Here is a 10,000-nt window from a genome sequence, read left to right on the forward strand (position 1 = left end):
AACAGTTTTACAAGTCAGCAAAGGATCGAGGAAAGGTTTATCGCCAGCTGAAAAGAGACACAGCGCTTCGGCTGTGGAGACTTGTTCGGCTGGCGTTCGGAGAGTCGCGTTTTTCAGAATTGTATTGAGATCGTTTTCCACAGAGCTCAGATGTCAAAGCACAGCAGCAGCTCTCCACAGCGATTTTCTATAGCGCCCTTTCTCCCGCAGCTCCGTCCTCATTGGAAGGAAGCAAGAGTGAAAGGCTGAAGTGAAATAGAGCGGGGACGAAGGCAGTGAAGAGAGAGAACGTGGGAAGAAGAGAAAAACGCAAGGGAAAAAAAGCAGCGTCGTAAAAGAGGTGACGGAGCTGTCCTCTCAATAAGAAGGGTGCCAGCGAGCCTTGCTCTTGCTTACGGCCACACCCCCTTGAGCACGCCTGATCTCGTCTGATCTCGGAAGCTAAACAGGGATGGGCTTAGTTAGTACTTGGATGGGAGACCGCCTGGGAATACCAGGTGCTGTAAGCTTTTAAGCACAGGAGGCGCCCTATCCCCGCTCGCTCGCTCATTCCCCTGTTCACACGTGCAGTGCGGCTTGTCCGTCTGTTTATTTGTCAGCTTTGGCGAGACACGGGTGCTTGTGTATTAGCGTGAGCGTTTTTTATTCTGATCATGAACAGTTTAACAAGTCCGCAAAGGATCGAGGAAAGGTTTATCGCCAGCTGAAAAGAGACACAGCGCTTCGGCTGGGGAGACTTGTTCGGCTGGCGTTCGGAGAGTCGCGTTTTTCAGAATTGTATTGAGATCGTTTTCAACAGAGCTCAGATGTCAAAGCACAGCAGCAGCTCTCCACAGCGATCCTCTATAGCGCCCTTTCTCCCGCAGCTCCGTCCTCATTGGAAGGAAGCAAGAGTGAAAGGCTGAAGTGAAATAGAGCGGGGACGAAGGCAGTGAAGAGAGAGAACGTGGGAAGAAGAGAAAAACGCAAGGGAAAAAGAGCAGCGTCGTAAAAGAGGTGACGGAGCTGTCCTCTCAATAAGAAGGGTGCCAGCGAGTCTTGCTCTTACTTGCGGCCACACCCCCTTGAGCACGCCTGATCTCATCTGATCTCGGAAGCTAAACAGGGATGGGCCTGGTTAGTACTTGGATGGGAGACCGCCTGGGAATACCAGGTGCTGTAAGCTTTTAAGCGCAGGAGGCGCCCTATCCCCGCTCGCTCGCTCTCATTCCCCTGTTCACACGTGCAGTGCTGCTTGTCCGTCTGTTTATTTGTCAGCTTTGGCGAGACACGGGTGCTTGTGTATTAGCGTGAGCGTTTTTTATTCTGATCAGGAACAGTTTTACAAGTCCGCAAAGGATCGAGGAAAGGTTTATCGCCAGCTGAAAAGAGACACAGCGCTTCGGCTGTGGAGACTTGTTCGGCTGGCGTTCGGAGAGTCGCGTTTTTCAGAATTGTATTGAGATCGTTTTCCACAGAGCTCAGATGTCAAAGCACAGCAGCAGCTCTCCACAGCGATCCTCTATAGCGCCCTTTCTCCCGCAGCTCCGTCCTCATTGGAAGGAAGCAAGAGTGAAAGGCTGAAGTGAAATAGAGCGGGGACGAAGGCAGTGAAGAGAGAGAACGTGGGAAGAAGAAAAAACGCAAGGGAAAAAAAGCAGCGTCGTAAAAGAGGTGACGGAGCTGTCCTCTCAATAAGAAGGGTGACAGCGAGCCTTGCTCTCGCTTATGGCCACACCCCCTTGAGCACGCCTGATCTCGTCTGATCTCGGAAGCTAAACAGGGATGGGCCTGGTTAGTACTTGGATGGGAGACCGCCTGTGAATACCAGGTGCTGTACGCTTTTAAGCGCAGGAGGTGCCCTATCCCCGCTCGCTCGCTCATTCCCCTGTTCACACGTGCAGTGCGGCTTGTCCGTCTGTTTATTTGTCAGCTTTGGCGAGACACGGGTGCTTGTGTATTAGCGTGAGCGTTTTTTATTCTGATCAGGAACAGTTTTACAAGTCAGCAAAGGATCGAGGAAAGGTTTATCGCCAGCTGAAAAGAGACACAGTTTTCGGCTGTGGAGACTTGTTCGGCTGGCGTTCGGAGAGTCGCGTTTTTCAGAATTGTATTGAGATCGTTTTCCACAGAGCTCAGATGTCAAAGCACAGCAGCAGCTCTCCACAGCGATTTTCTATAGCGCCCTTTCTCCCGCAGCTCCGTCCTCATTGGAAGGAAGCAAGAGTGAAAGGCTGAAGTGAAATAGAGCGGGGACGAAGGCAGTGAAGAGAGAGAACGTGGGAAGAAGAGAAAAACGCAAGGGAAAAAAAGCAGCGTCGTAAAAGAGGTGACGGAGCTGTCCTCTCAATAAGAAGGGTGCCAGCGAGCCTTGCTCTTGCTTACGGCCACACCCCCTTGAGCACGCCTGATCTCGTCTGATCTCGGAAGCTAAACAGGGATGGGCCTGGTTAGTACTTGGATGGGAGACCGCCTGGGAATACCAGGTGCTGTAAGCTTTTAAGCACAGGAGGCGCCCTATCCCCGCTCGCTCGCTCATTCCCCTGTTCACACGTGCAGTGCGGCTTGTCCGTCTGTTTATTTGTCAGCTTTGGCGAGACACGGGTGCTTGTGTATTAGCGTGAGCGTTTTTTATTCTGATCATGAACAGTTTAACAAGTCCGCAAAGGATCGAGGAAAGGTTTATCGCCAGCTGAAAAGAGACACAGCGCTTCGGCTGGGGAGACTTGTTCGGCTGGCGTTCGGAGAGTCGCGTTTTTCAGAATTGTATTGAGATCGTTTTCCACAGAGCTCAGATGTCAAAGCACAGCAGCAGCTCTCCACAGCGATCCTCTATAGCGCCCTTTCTCCCGCAGCTCCGTCCTCATTGGAAGGAAGCAAGAGTGAAAGGCTGAAGTGAAATAGAGCGGGGACGAAGGCAGTGAAGAGAGAGAACGTGGGAAGAAGAGAAAAACGCAAGGGAAAAAAAGCAGCGTCGTAAAAGAGGTGACGGAGCTGTCCTCTCAATAAGAAGGGTGCCAGCGAGCCTTGCTCTCGCTTATGGCCACACCCCCTTGAGCACGCCTGATCTCGTCTGATCTCGGAAGCTAAACAGGGATGGGCCTGGTTAGTACTTGGATGGGAGACCGCCTGGGAATACCAGGTGCTGTAAGCTTTTAAGCGCAGGAGGCGCCCTATCCCCGCTCGCTCGCTCATTCCCCTGTTCACACGTGCAGTGCGGCTTGTCCGTCTGTTTATTTGTCAGCTTTGGCGAGACACGGGTGCTTGTGTATTAGAGTGAGCGTTTTTTAATTCTGATCAGGAACAGTTTTACAAGTCCGCAAAGGATCGAGGAAAGGTTTATCGCCAGCTGAAAAGAGACACAGCGCTTCGGCTGTGGAGACTTGTTCGGCTGGCGTTCGGAGAGTCGCGTTTTTCAGAATTGTATTGAGATCGTTTTCCACAGAGCTCAGATGTCAAAGCACAGCAGCAGCTCTCCACAGCGATCCTCTATAGCGCCCTTTCTCCCGCAGCTCCGTCCTCATTGGAAGGAAGCAAGAGTGAAAGGCTGAAGTGAAATAGAGCGGGGACGAAGGCAGTGAAGAGAGAGAACGTGGGAAGAAGAGAAAAACGCAAGGGAAAAAGAGCAGCGTCGTAAAAGAGGTGACGGAGCTGTCCTCTCAATAAGAAGGGTGCCAGCGAGTCTTGCTCTTACTTGCGGCCACACCCCCTTGAGCACGCCTGATCTCGTCTGATCTCGGAAGCTAAACAGGGATGGGCCTGGTTAGTACTTGGATGGGAGACCGCCTGGGAATACCAGGTGCTGTAAGCTTTTAAGCGCAGGAGGCGCCCTATCCCCGCTCGCTCGCTCTCATTCCCCTGTTCACACGTGCAGTGCTGCTTGTCCGTCTGTTTATTTGTCAGCTTTGGCGAGACACGGGTGCTTGTGTATTAGCGTGAGCGTTTTTTATTCTGATCAGGAACAGTTTTACAAGTCCGCAAAGGATCGAGGAAAGGTTTATCGCCAGCTGAAAAGAGACACAGCGCTTCGGCTGTGGAGACTTGTTCGGCTGGCGTTCGGAGAGTCGCGTTTTTCAGAATTGTATTGAGATCGTTTTCCACAGAGCTCAGATGTCAAAGCACAGCAGCAGCTCTCCACAGCGATCCTCTATAGCGCCCTTTCTCCCGCAGCTCCGTCCTCATTGGAAGGAAGCAAGAGTGAAAGGCTGAAGTGAAATAGAGCGGGGACGAAGGCAGTGAAGAGAGAGAACGTGGGAAGAAGAGAAAAACGCAAGGGAAAAAAAGCAGCGTCGTAAAAGAGGTGACGGAGCTGTCCTCTCAATAAGAAGGGTGCCAGCGAGCCTTGCTCTCGCTTACGGCCACACCCCCTTGAGCACGCCTGATCTCGTCTGATCTCGGAAGCTAAACAGGGATGGGCCTGGTTAGTACCTGGATGGGAGACCGCCTGGGAATACCAGGTGCTGTAAGCTTTTAAGCGCAGGAGGCGCCCTATCCCCGCTCGCTCGCTCATTCCCCTGTTCACACGTGCAGTGCGTCTTGTCCGTCTGTTTATTTGTCAGCTTTGGCGGGACACGGGTGCTTGTGTATTAGCATGAGCGTTTTTTATTCTGATCAGGAACAGTTTAACAAGTCCGCAAAGGATCGAGGAAAGGTTTATCGCCAGCTAAAAAGAGACACAGCGCTTCGGCTGTGGAGACTTGTTCGGCTGGCGTTCGGAGAGTCGCGTTTTTCAGAATTGTATTGAGATCGTTTTCAACAGAGCTCAGATGTCAAAGCACAGCAGCAGCTCTCCACAGCGATCCTCTATAGCGCCCTTTCTCCCGCAGCTCCGTCCTCATTGGAAGGAAGCAAGAGTGAAAGGCTGAAGTGAAATAGAGCGGGGACGAAGGCAGTGAAGAGAGAGAACGTGGGAAGAAGAGAAAAACGCAAGGGAAAAAAAGCAGCGTCGTAAAAGAGGTGACGGAGCTGTCCTCTCAATAAGAAGGGTGCCAGCGAGCCTTGCTCTCGCTTACGGCCACACCCCCTTGAGCACGCCTGATCTCGTCTGATCTCGGAAGCTAAACAGGGATGGGCCTGGTTAGTACTTGGATGGGAGACCGCCTGGGAATACCAGGTGCTGTAAGCTTTTAAGCGCAGGAGGCGCCCTATCCCTGCTCGCTCGCTCATTCCCCTGTTCACACGTGCAGTGCAGCTTGTCCGTCTGTTTATTTGTCAGCTTTGGCGAGACGCGGGTGCTTGTGTATTAGCGTGAGCGTTTTTTATTCTGATCAGGAACAGTTTTACAAGTCCGCAAAGGATCGAGGAAAGGTTTATCGCCAGCTGAAAAGAGACACAACGCTTCGGCTGTGGAGACTTGTTCGGCTGGCGTTCGGAGAGTCGCGTTTTTCAGAATTGTATTGAGATCGTTTTCCACAGAGCTCAGATGTCAAAGCACAGCAGCAGCTCTCCACAGCGATCCTCTATAGCGCCCTTTCTCCCGCAGCTCCGTCCTCATTGGAAGGAAGCAAGAGTGAAAGGCTGAAGTGAAATAGAGCGGGGACGAAGGCAGTGAAGAGAGAGAACGTGGGAAGAAGAGAAAAACGCAAGGGAAAAAAAGCAGCGTCGTAAAAGAGGTGACGGAGCTGTCCTCTCAATAAGAAGGGTGCCAGCGAGCCTTGCTCTCGCTTACGGCCACACCACCTTGAGCATACCTGATCTCGTCTGATCTCCGAAGCTGAACAGGGATGGGCCTGGTTAGTACTTGGATGGGAGACCGCCTGGGAATACCAGGTGCTGTAAGCCTTTAAGCGCAGGAGGCGCCCTATCCCCGCTCGCTCGCTCATTCCCCTGTTCACACGTGCAGTGCGGCTTGTCCGTCTGTTTATTTGTCAGCTTTGGCGAGACGCGGGTGCTTGTGTATTAGCGTGAGCGTTTTTTATTCTGATCAGGAACAGTTTTACAAGTCCGCAAAAGATCGAAGAAAGGTTTATCGCCAGCTGAAAAGAGACACAGCGCTTCGGCTGTGGAGACTTGTTCGGCTGGCGTTCGGAGAGTCGCGTTTTTCAGAATTGTATTGAGATCGTTTTCCACAGAGCTCAGATGTCAAAGCACAGCAGCAGCTCTCCACAGCGATCCTCTATAGCGCCCTTTCTCCCGCAGCTCCGTCCTCATTGGAAGGAAGCAAGAGTGAAAGGCTGAAGTGAAATAGAGCGGGGACGAAGGCAGTGAAGAGAGAGAACGTGGGAAGAAGAGAAAAACGCAAGGGAAAAAAAGCAGCGTCGTAAAAGAGGTGACGGAGCTGTCCTCTCAATAAGAGGGGTGCCAGCGATTCTGGCTCTCGCTTACGGCCACACCCCCTTGAGCACGCCTGATCTTGTCTGATCTCGGAAGCTAAACAGGGATGGGCCTGGTTAGTACTTGGATGGGAGACCACCTGGGAATGCCAGGTGCTGTAAGCTTTTAAGCGAAGGAGGCGCCCTATCCCCGCTCGCTCGGTCATTCCCCTGTTCACACGTGCAGTGCGGCTTGTCCGTCTGTTTATTTGTCAGCTTTGGCGAGACACGGGTGCTTGTGTATTAGCGTGAGCGTTTTTTATTCTGATCAGGAACAGTTTTAAAAGTCCGCAAAGGATCGAAGAAAGGTTTATCGCCAGCTGAAAAAAGACACAGCGCTTCGGCTGTGGAGACTTGTTCGGCTGGCGTTCGGAGAGTCGCGTTTTTCAGAATTGTATTGAGATCGTTTTCCACAGAGCTCAGATGTCAAAACACAGCAGCAGCTCTCCACAGCGATCCTCTATAGCGCCCTTTCTCCCGCAGCTCCGTCCTCATTGGAAGGAAGCAAGAGTGAAAGGCTGAAGTGAAATAGAGCGGGGACGAAGGCAGTGAAGAGAGAGAACGTGGGAAGAAGAGAAAAACGCAAGGGAAAAAAAGCAGCGTCGTAAAAGAGGTGACGGAGCTGTCCTCTCAATAAGAAGGGTGCCAGCGAGCCTTGCTCTCGCTTACGCCCACACCCCCTTGAGCACGCCTGATCTCGTCTGATCTCGGAAGCTAAACAGGGATGGGCCTGGTTAGTACTTGGATGGGAGACCGCCTGGGAGTACCAGGTGCTGTAAGCTTTTAAGCGCAGGAGGCGCCCTATCCCCGCTCGCTCGCTCATTCCTCTGTTCACACGTGCAGTGCGGCTTGTCCGTGTGTTTATTTGTCAGCTTTGGCGAGACACAGGTGCTTGTGTATTAGCGTGAGCGTTTTTTATTCTGATCAGGAACAGTTTTACAAGTCCGCAAAGTATCGAGGAAAGGTTTATCGCCAGCTGAAAAGAGACACAGCGCTTCGGCTGTGGAGACTTGTTCGGCTGGCGTTCGGAGAGTCGCGTTTTTCAGAATTGTATTGAGATCGTTTTCCACAGAGCTCAGATGTCAAAGCACAGCAGCAGCTCTCCACAGCGATCCTCTATAGCGCCCTTTCTCCCGCAGCTCCGTCCTCATTGGAAGGAAGCAAGAGTGAAAGGCTGAAGTGAAATAGAGCGGGGACGAAGGCAGTGAAGAGAGAGAACGTGGGAAGAAGAGAAAAACGCAAGGGAAAAAGAGCAGCGTCGTAAAAGAGGTGACGGAGCTGTCCTCTCAATAAGAAGGGTGCCAGCGAGTCTTGCTCTTACTTGTGGCCACACCCCCTTGAGCACGCCTGATCTCGTCTGATCTCGGAAGCTAAACAGGGATGGGCCTGGTTAGTACTTGGATGGGAGACCGCCTGGGAATACCAGGTGCTGTAAGCTTTTAAGCGCAGGGGGCGCCCTATCCCCGCTCGCTCGCTCTCATTCCCCTGTTCACACGTGCAGTGCTGCTTGTCCGTCTGTTTATTTGTCAGCTTTGGCGAGACACGGGTGCTTGTGTATTAGCGTGAGCGTTTTTTATTCTGATCAGTTACAGTTTTACAAGTCCGCAAAGGATCGAGGAAAGGTTTATCGCCAGCTGAAAAGAGACACAGCGCTTCGGCTGTGGAGACTTGTTCGGCTGGCGTTCGGAGAGTCGCGTTTTTCAGAATTGTATTGAGATCGTTTTCCACAGAGCTCAGATGTCAAAGCACAGCAGCAGCTCTCCACAGCGATCCTCTATAGCGCCCTTTCTCCCGCAGCTCCGTCCTCATTGGAAGGAAGCAAGAGTGAAAGGCTGAAGTGAAATAGAGCGGGGACGAAGGCAGTGAAGAGAGAGAACGTGGGAAGAAGAGAAAAACGCAAGGGAAAAAAAGCAGCGTCGTAAAAGAGGTGACGGAGCTGTCCTCTCAATAAGAAGGGTGCCAGCGAGCCTTGCTCTCGCTTACGGCCACACCCCCTTGAGCACGCCTGATCTCGTCTGATTTCGGAAGCTAAACAGGGATGGGCCTGGTTAGTACCTGGATGGGAGACCGCCTGGGAATACCAGGTGCTGTAAGCTTTTAAGCGCAGGAGGCGCCCTATCCCCGCTCGCTCGCTCATTCCCCTGTTCACACGTGCAGTGCGGCTTGTCCGTCTGTTTATTTGTCAGCTTTGGCGGGACACGGGTGCTTGTGTATTAGCGTGAGCGTTTTTTATTCTGATCAGGAACAGTTTTACAAGTCCGCAAAGGATCGAGGAAAGGTTTATCGCCAGCTGAAAAGAGACACAGCGCTTCGGCTGTGGAGACTTGTTCGGCTGGCGTTCGGAGAGTCGCGTTTTTCAGAATTGTATTGAGATCGTTTTCCACAGAGCTCAGATGTCAAAGCACAGCAGCAGCTCTCCACAGCGATCCTCTATAGCGCCCTTTCTCCCGCAGCTCCGTCCTCATTGGAAGGAAGCAAGAGTGAAAGGCTGAAGTGAAATAGAGCGGGGACGAAGGCAGTGAAGAGAGAGAACGTGGGAAGAAGAGAAAAACGCAAGGGAAAAAAAGCAGCGTCGTAAAAGAGGTGACGGAGCTGTCCTCTCAATAAGAAGGGTGCCAGCGAGCCTTGCTCTCGCTTACGGCCACACCCCCTTGAGCACGCTTGATCTCGTCTGATCTCGGAAGCTAAACAGGGATGGGCCTGGTTAGTACCTGGATGGGAGACCGCCTGGGAATGCCAGGTGCTGTAAGCTTTTAAGCGCAGGAGGCGCCCTATCCCCGCTCGCTCGCTCATTCCCCTGTTCACACGTGCAGTGCGGCTTGTCCGTCTCTTTATTTGTCAGCTTTGGCGAGACACGGGTGCTTGTGTATTAGCGTGAGCGTTTTTTATTCTGATCAGGAACAGTTTTACAAGTCCGCAAAGGATCGAGGAAAGGTTTATCGCCAGCTGAAAAGAGACACAGCGCTTCGGCTGTGGAGACTTGTTCGGCTGGCGTTCGGAGAGTCGCGTTTCTCAGAATTGTATTGAGATCGTTTTCCTCAGAGCTCAGATGTCAAAGCACAGCAGCAGCTCTCCACAGCGATCCTCTATAGCGCCCTTTCTCCCGCAGCTCCGTCCTCATTGGAAGGAAGCAAGAGTGAAAGGCTGAAGTGAAATAGAGCGGGGATGAAGGCAGTGAAGAGAGAGCACGTGGGAAGAAGAGAAAAACGCAAGGGAAAAAAAGCAGCGTCGTAAAAGAGGTGACGGAGATGTCCTCTCAATAAGAAGGGTGCCAGCGAGCCTTGCTCTCGTTTACGGCCACACCCCCTTGAGCACGCCTGATCTCGTCTGATCTCGGAAGCTAAACAGGGATGGGCCTGGTTAGTACTTGGATGGGAGACCGCCTGGGAATGCCAGGTGCTGTAAGCTTTTTAGCGCAGGAGGCGCCCTATCCCCGCTCGCTCGCTCATTCCCCTGTTCATACGTGCAGTGCGGCTTGTCCGTCTGTTTATTTGTCAGCTTTGGCGAGACACGGGTGCTTGTGTATTAGCGTGAGCGTTTTTTATTCTGATCAGGAACAGTTTAACAAGTCCGCAAAGGATCGAGGAAAGGTTTATCGCCAGCTGAAAAGAGACACAGCGCTTCGGCTGTGGAGACTTGTTCGGCTGGCGTTCGGAGAGTCGCGTTTTTCAGAATTGTATTGAGATCGTTTTCCACAGAGCTCAGATGTC

General features: G+C 52.2%; 1 protein-coding gene, 13 non-coding genes and 2 pseudogenes across 14 annotated transcripts in view; all 16 read left to right on the forward strand.

Moving 5' to 3' along the window:
- The window catches only part of LOC107076200 (antigen WC1.1-like), a 455,354-nt gene that overhangs the window by 242,823 nt on the left and 202,531 nt on the right, over positions 1-10,000 (forward strand). The window lies entirely within an intron of this gene.
- Positions 391-509, forward strand: LOC138217664 (5S ribosomal RNA). Its single transcript, XR_011181376.1, has one exon. It is a non-coding gene; the product is annotated as a 5S ribosomal RNA (ribosomal RNA).
- On the forward strand, positions 1,047-1,165 carry LOC138216601 (5S ribosomal RNA). Its single transcript, XR_011180313.1, has one exon. It is a non-coding gene; the product is annotated as a 5S ribosomal RNA (ribosomal RNA).
- On the forward strand, positions 1,704-1,822 carry LOC138217901 (5S ribosomal RNA; annotated as a pseudogene).
- LOC138244359 (5S ribosomal RNA) lies at positions 2,359-2,477 on the forward strand. Its single transcript, XR_011192972.1, has one exon. It is a non-coding gene; the product is annotated as a 5S ribosomal RNA (ribosomal RNA).
- On the forward strand, positions 3,015-3,133 carry LOC138245258 (5S ribosomal RNA). Its single transcript, XR_011193869.1, has one exon. It is a non-coding gene; the product is annotated as a 5S ribosomal RNA (ribosomal RNA).
- On the forward strand, positions 3,672-3,790 carry LOC138217089 (5S ribosomal RNA). Its single transcript, XR_011180802.1, has one exon. It is a non-coding gene; the product is annotated as a 5S ribosomal RNA (ribosomal RNA).
- Positions 4,330-4,448, forward strand: LOC138244824 (5S ribosomal RNA). The gene has a single exon (XR_011193439.1). It is a non-coding gene; the product is annotated as a 5S ribosomal RNA (ribosomal RNA).
- LOC138244360 (5S ribosomal RNA) lies at positions 4,986-5,104 on the forward strand. Its single transcript, XR_011192973.1, has one exon. It is a non-coding gene; the product is annotated as a 5S ribosomal RNA (ribosomal RNA).
- Positions 5,642-5,760, forward strand: LOC138217305 (5S ribosomal RNA). The gene has a single exon (XR_011181017.1). It is a non-coding gene; the product is annotated as a 5S ribosomal RNA (ribosomal RNA).
- Positions 6,298-6,416, forward strand: LOC138217396 (5S ribosomal RNA). Its single transcript, XR_011181108.1, has one exon. It is a non-coding gene; the product is annotated as a 5S ribosomal RNA (ribosomal RNA).
- Positions 6,954-7,072, forward strand: LOC138217731 (5S ribosomal RNA; annotated as a pseudogene).
- LOC138217656 (5S ribosomal RNA) lies at positions 7,610-7,728 on the forward strand. The gene has a single exon (XR_011181368.1). It is a non-coding gene; the product is annotated as a 5S ribosomal RNA (ribosomal RNA).
- On the forward strand, positions 8,268-8,386 carry LOC138216948 (5S ribosomal RNA). The gene has a single exon (XR_011180661.1). It is a non-coding gene; the product is annotated as a 5S ribosomal RNA (ribosomal RNA).
- On the forward strand, positions 8,924-9,042 carry LOC138217050 (5S ribosomal RNA). The gene has a single exon (XR_011180763.1). It is a non-coding gene; the product is annotated as a 5S ribosomal RNA (ribosomal RNA).
- On the forward strand, positions 9,580-9,698 carry LOC138216519 (5S ribosomal RNA). The gene has a single exon (XR_011180231.1). It is a non-coding gene; the product is annotated as a 5S ribosomal RNA (ribosomal RNA).

The sequence above is a fragment of the Lepisosteus oculatus genome, chromosome 14, assembly GCF_040954835.1.
Source record: "Lepisosteus oculatus isolate fLepOcu1 chromosome 14, fLepOcu1.hap2, whole genome shotgun sequence".
Classification (NCBI taxonomy): domain Eukaryota; kingdom Metazoa; phylum Chordata; class Actinopteri; order Semionotiformes; family Lepisosteidae; genus Lepisosteus; species Lepisosteus oculatus.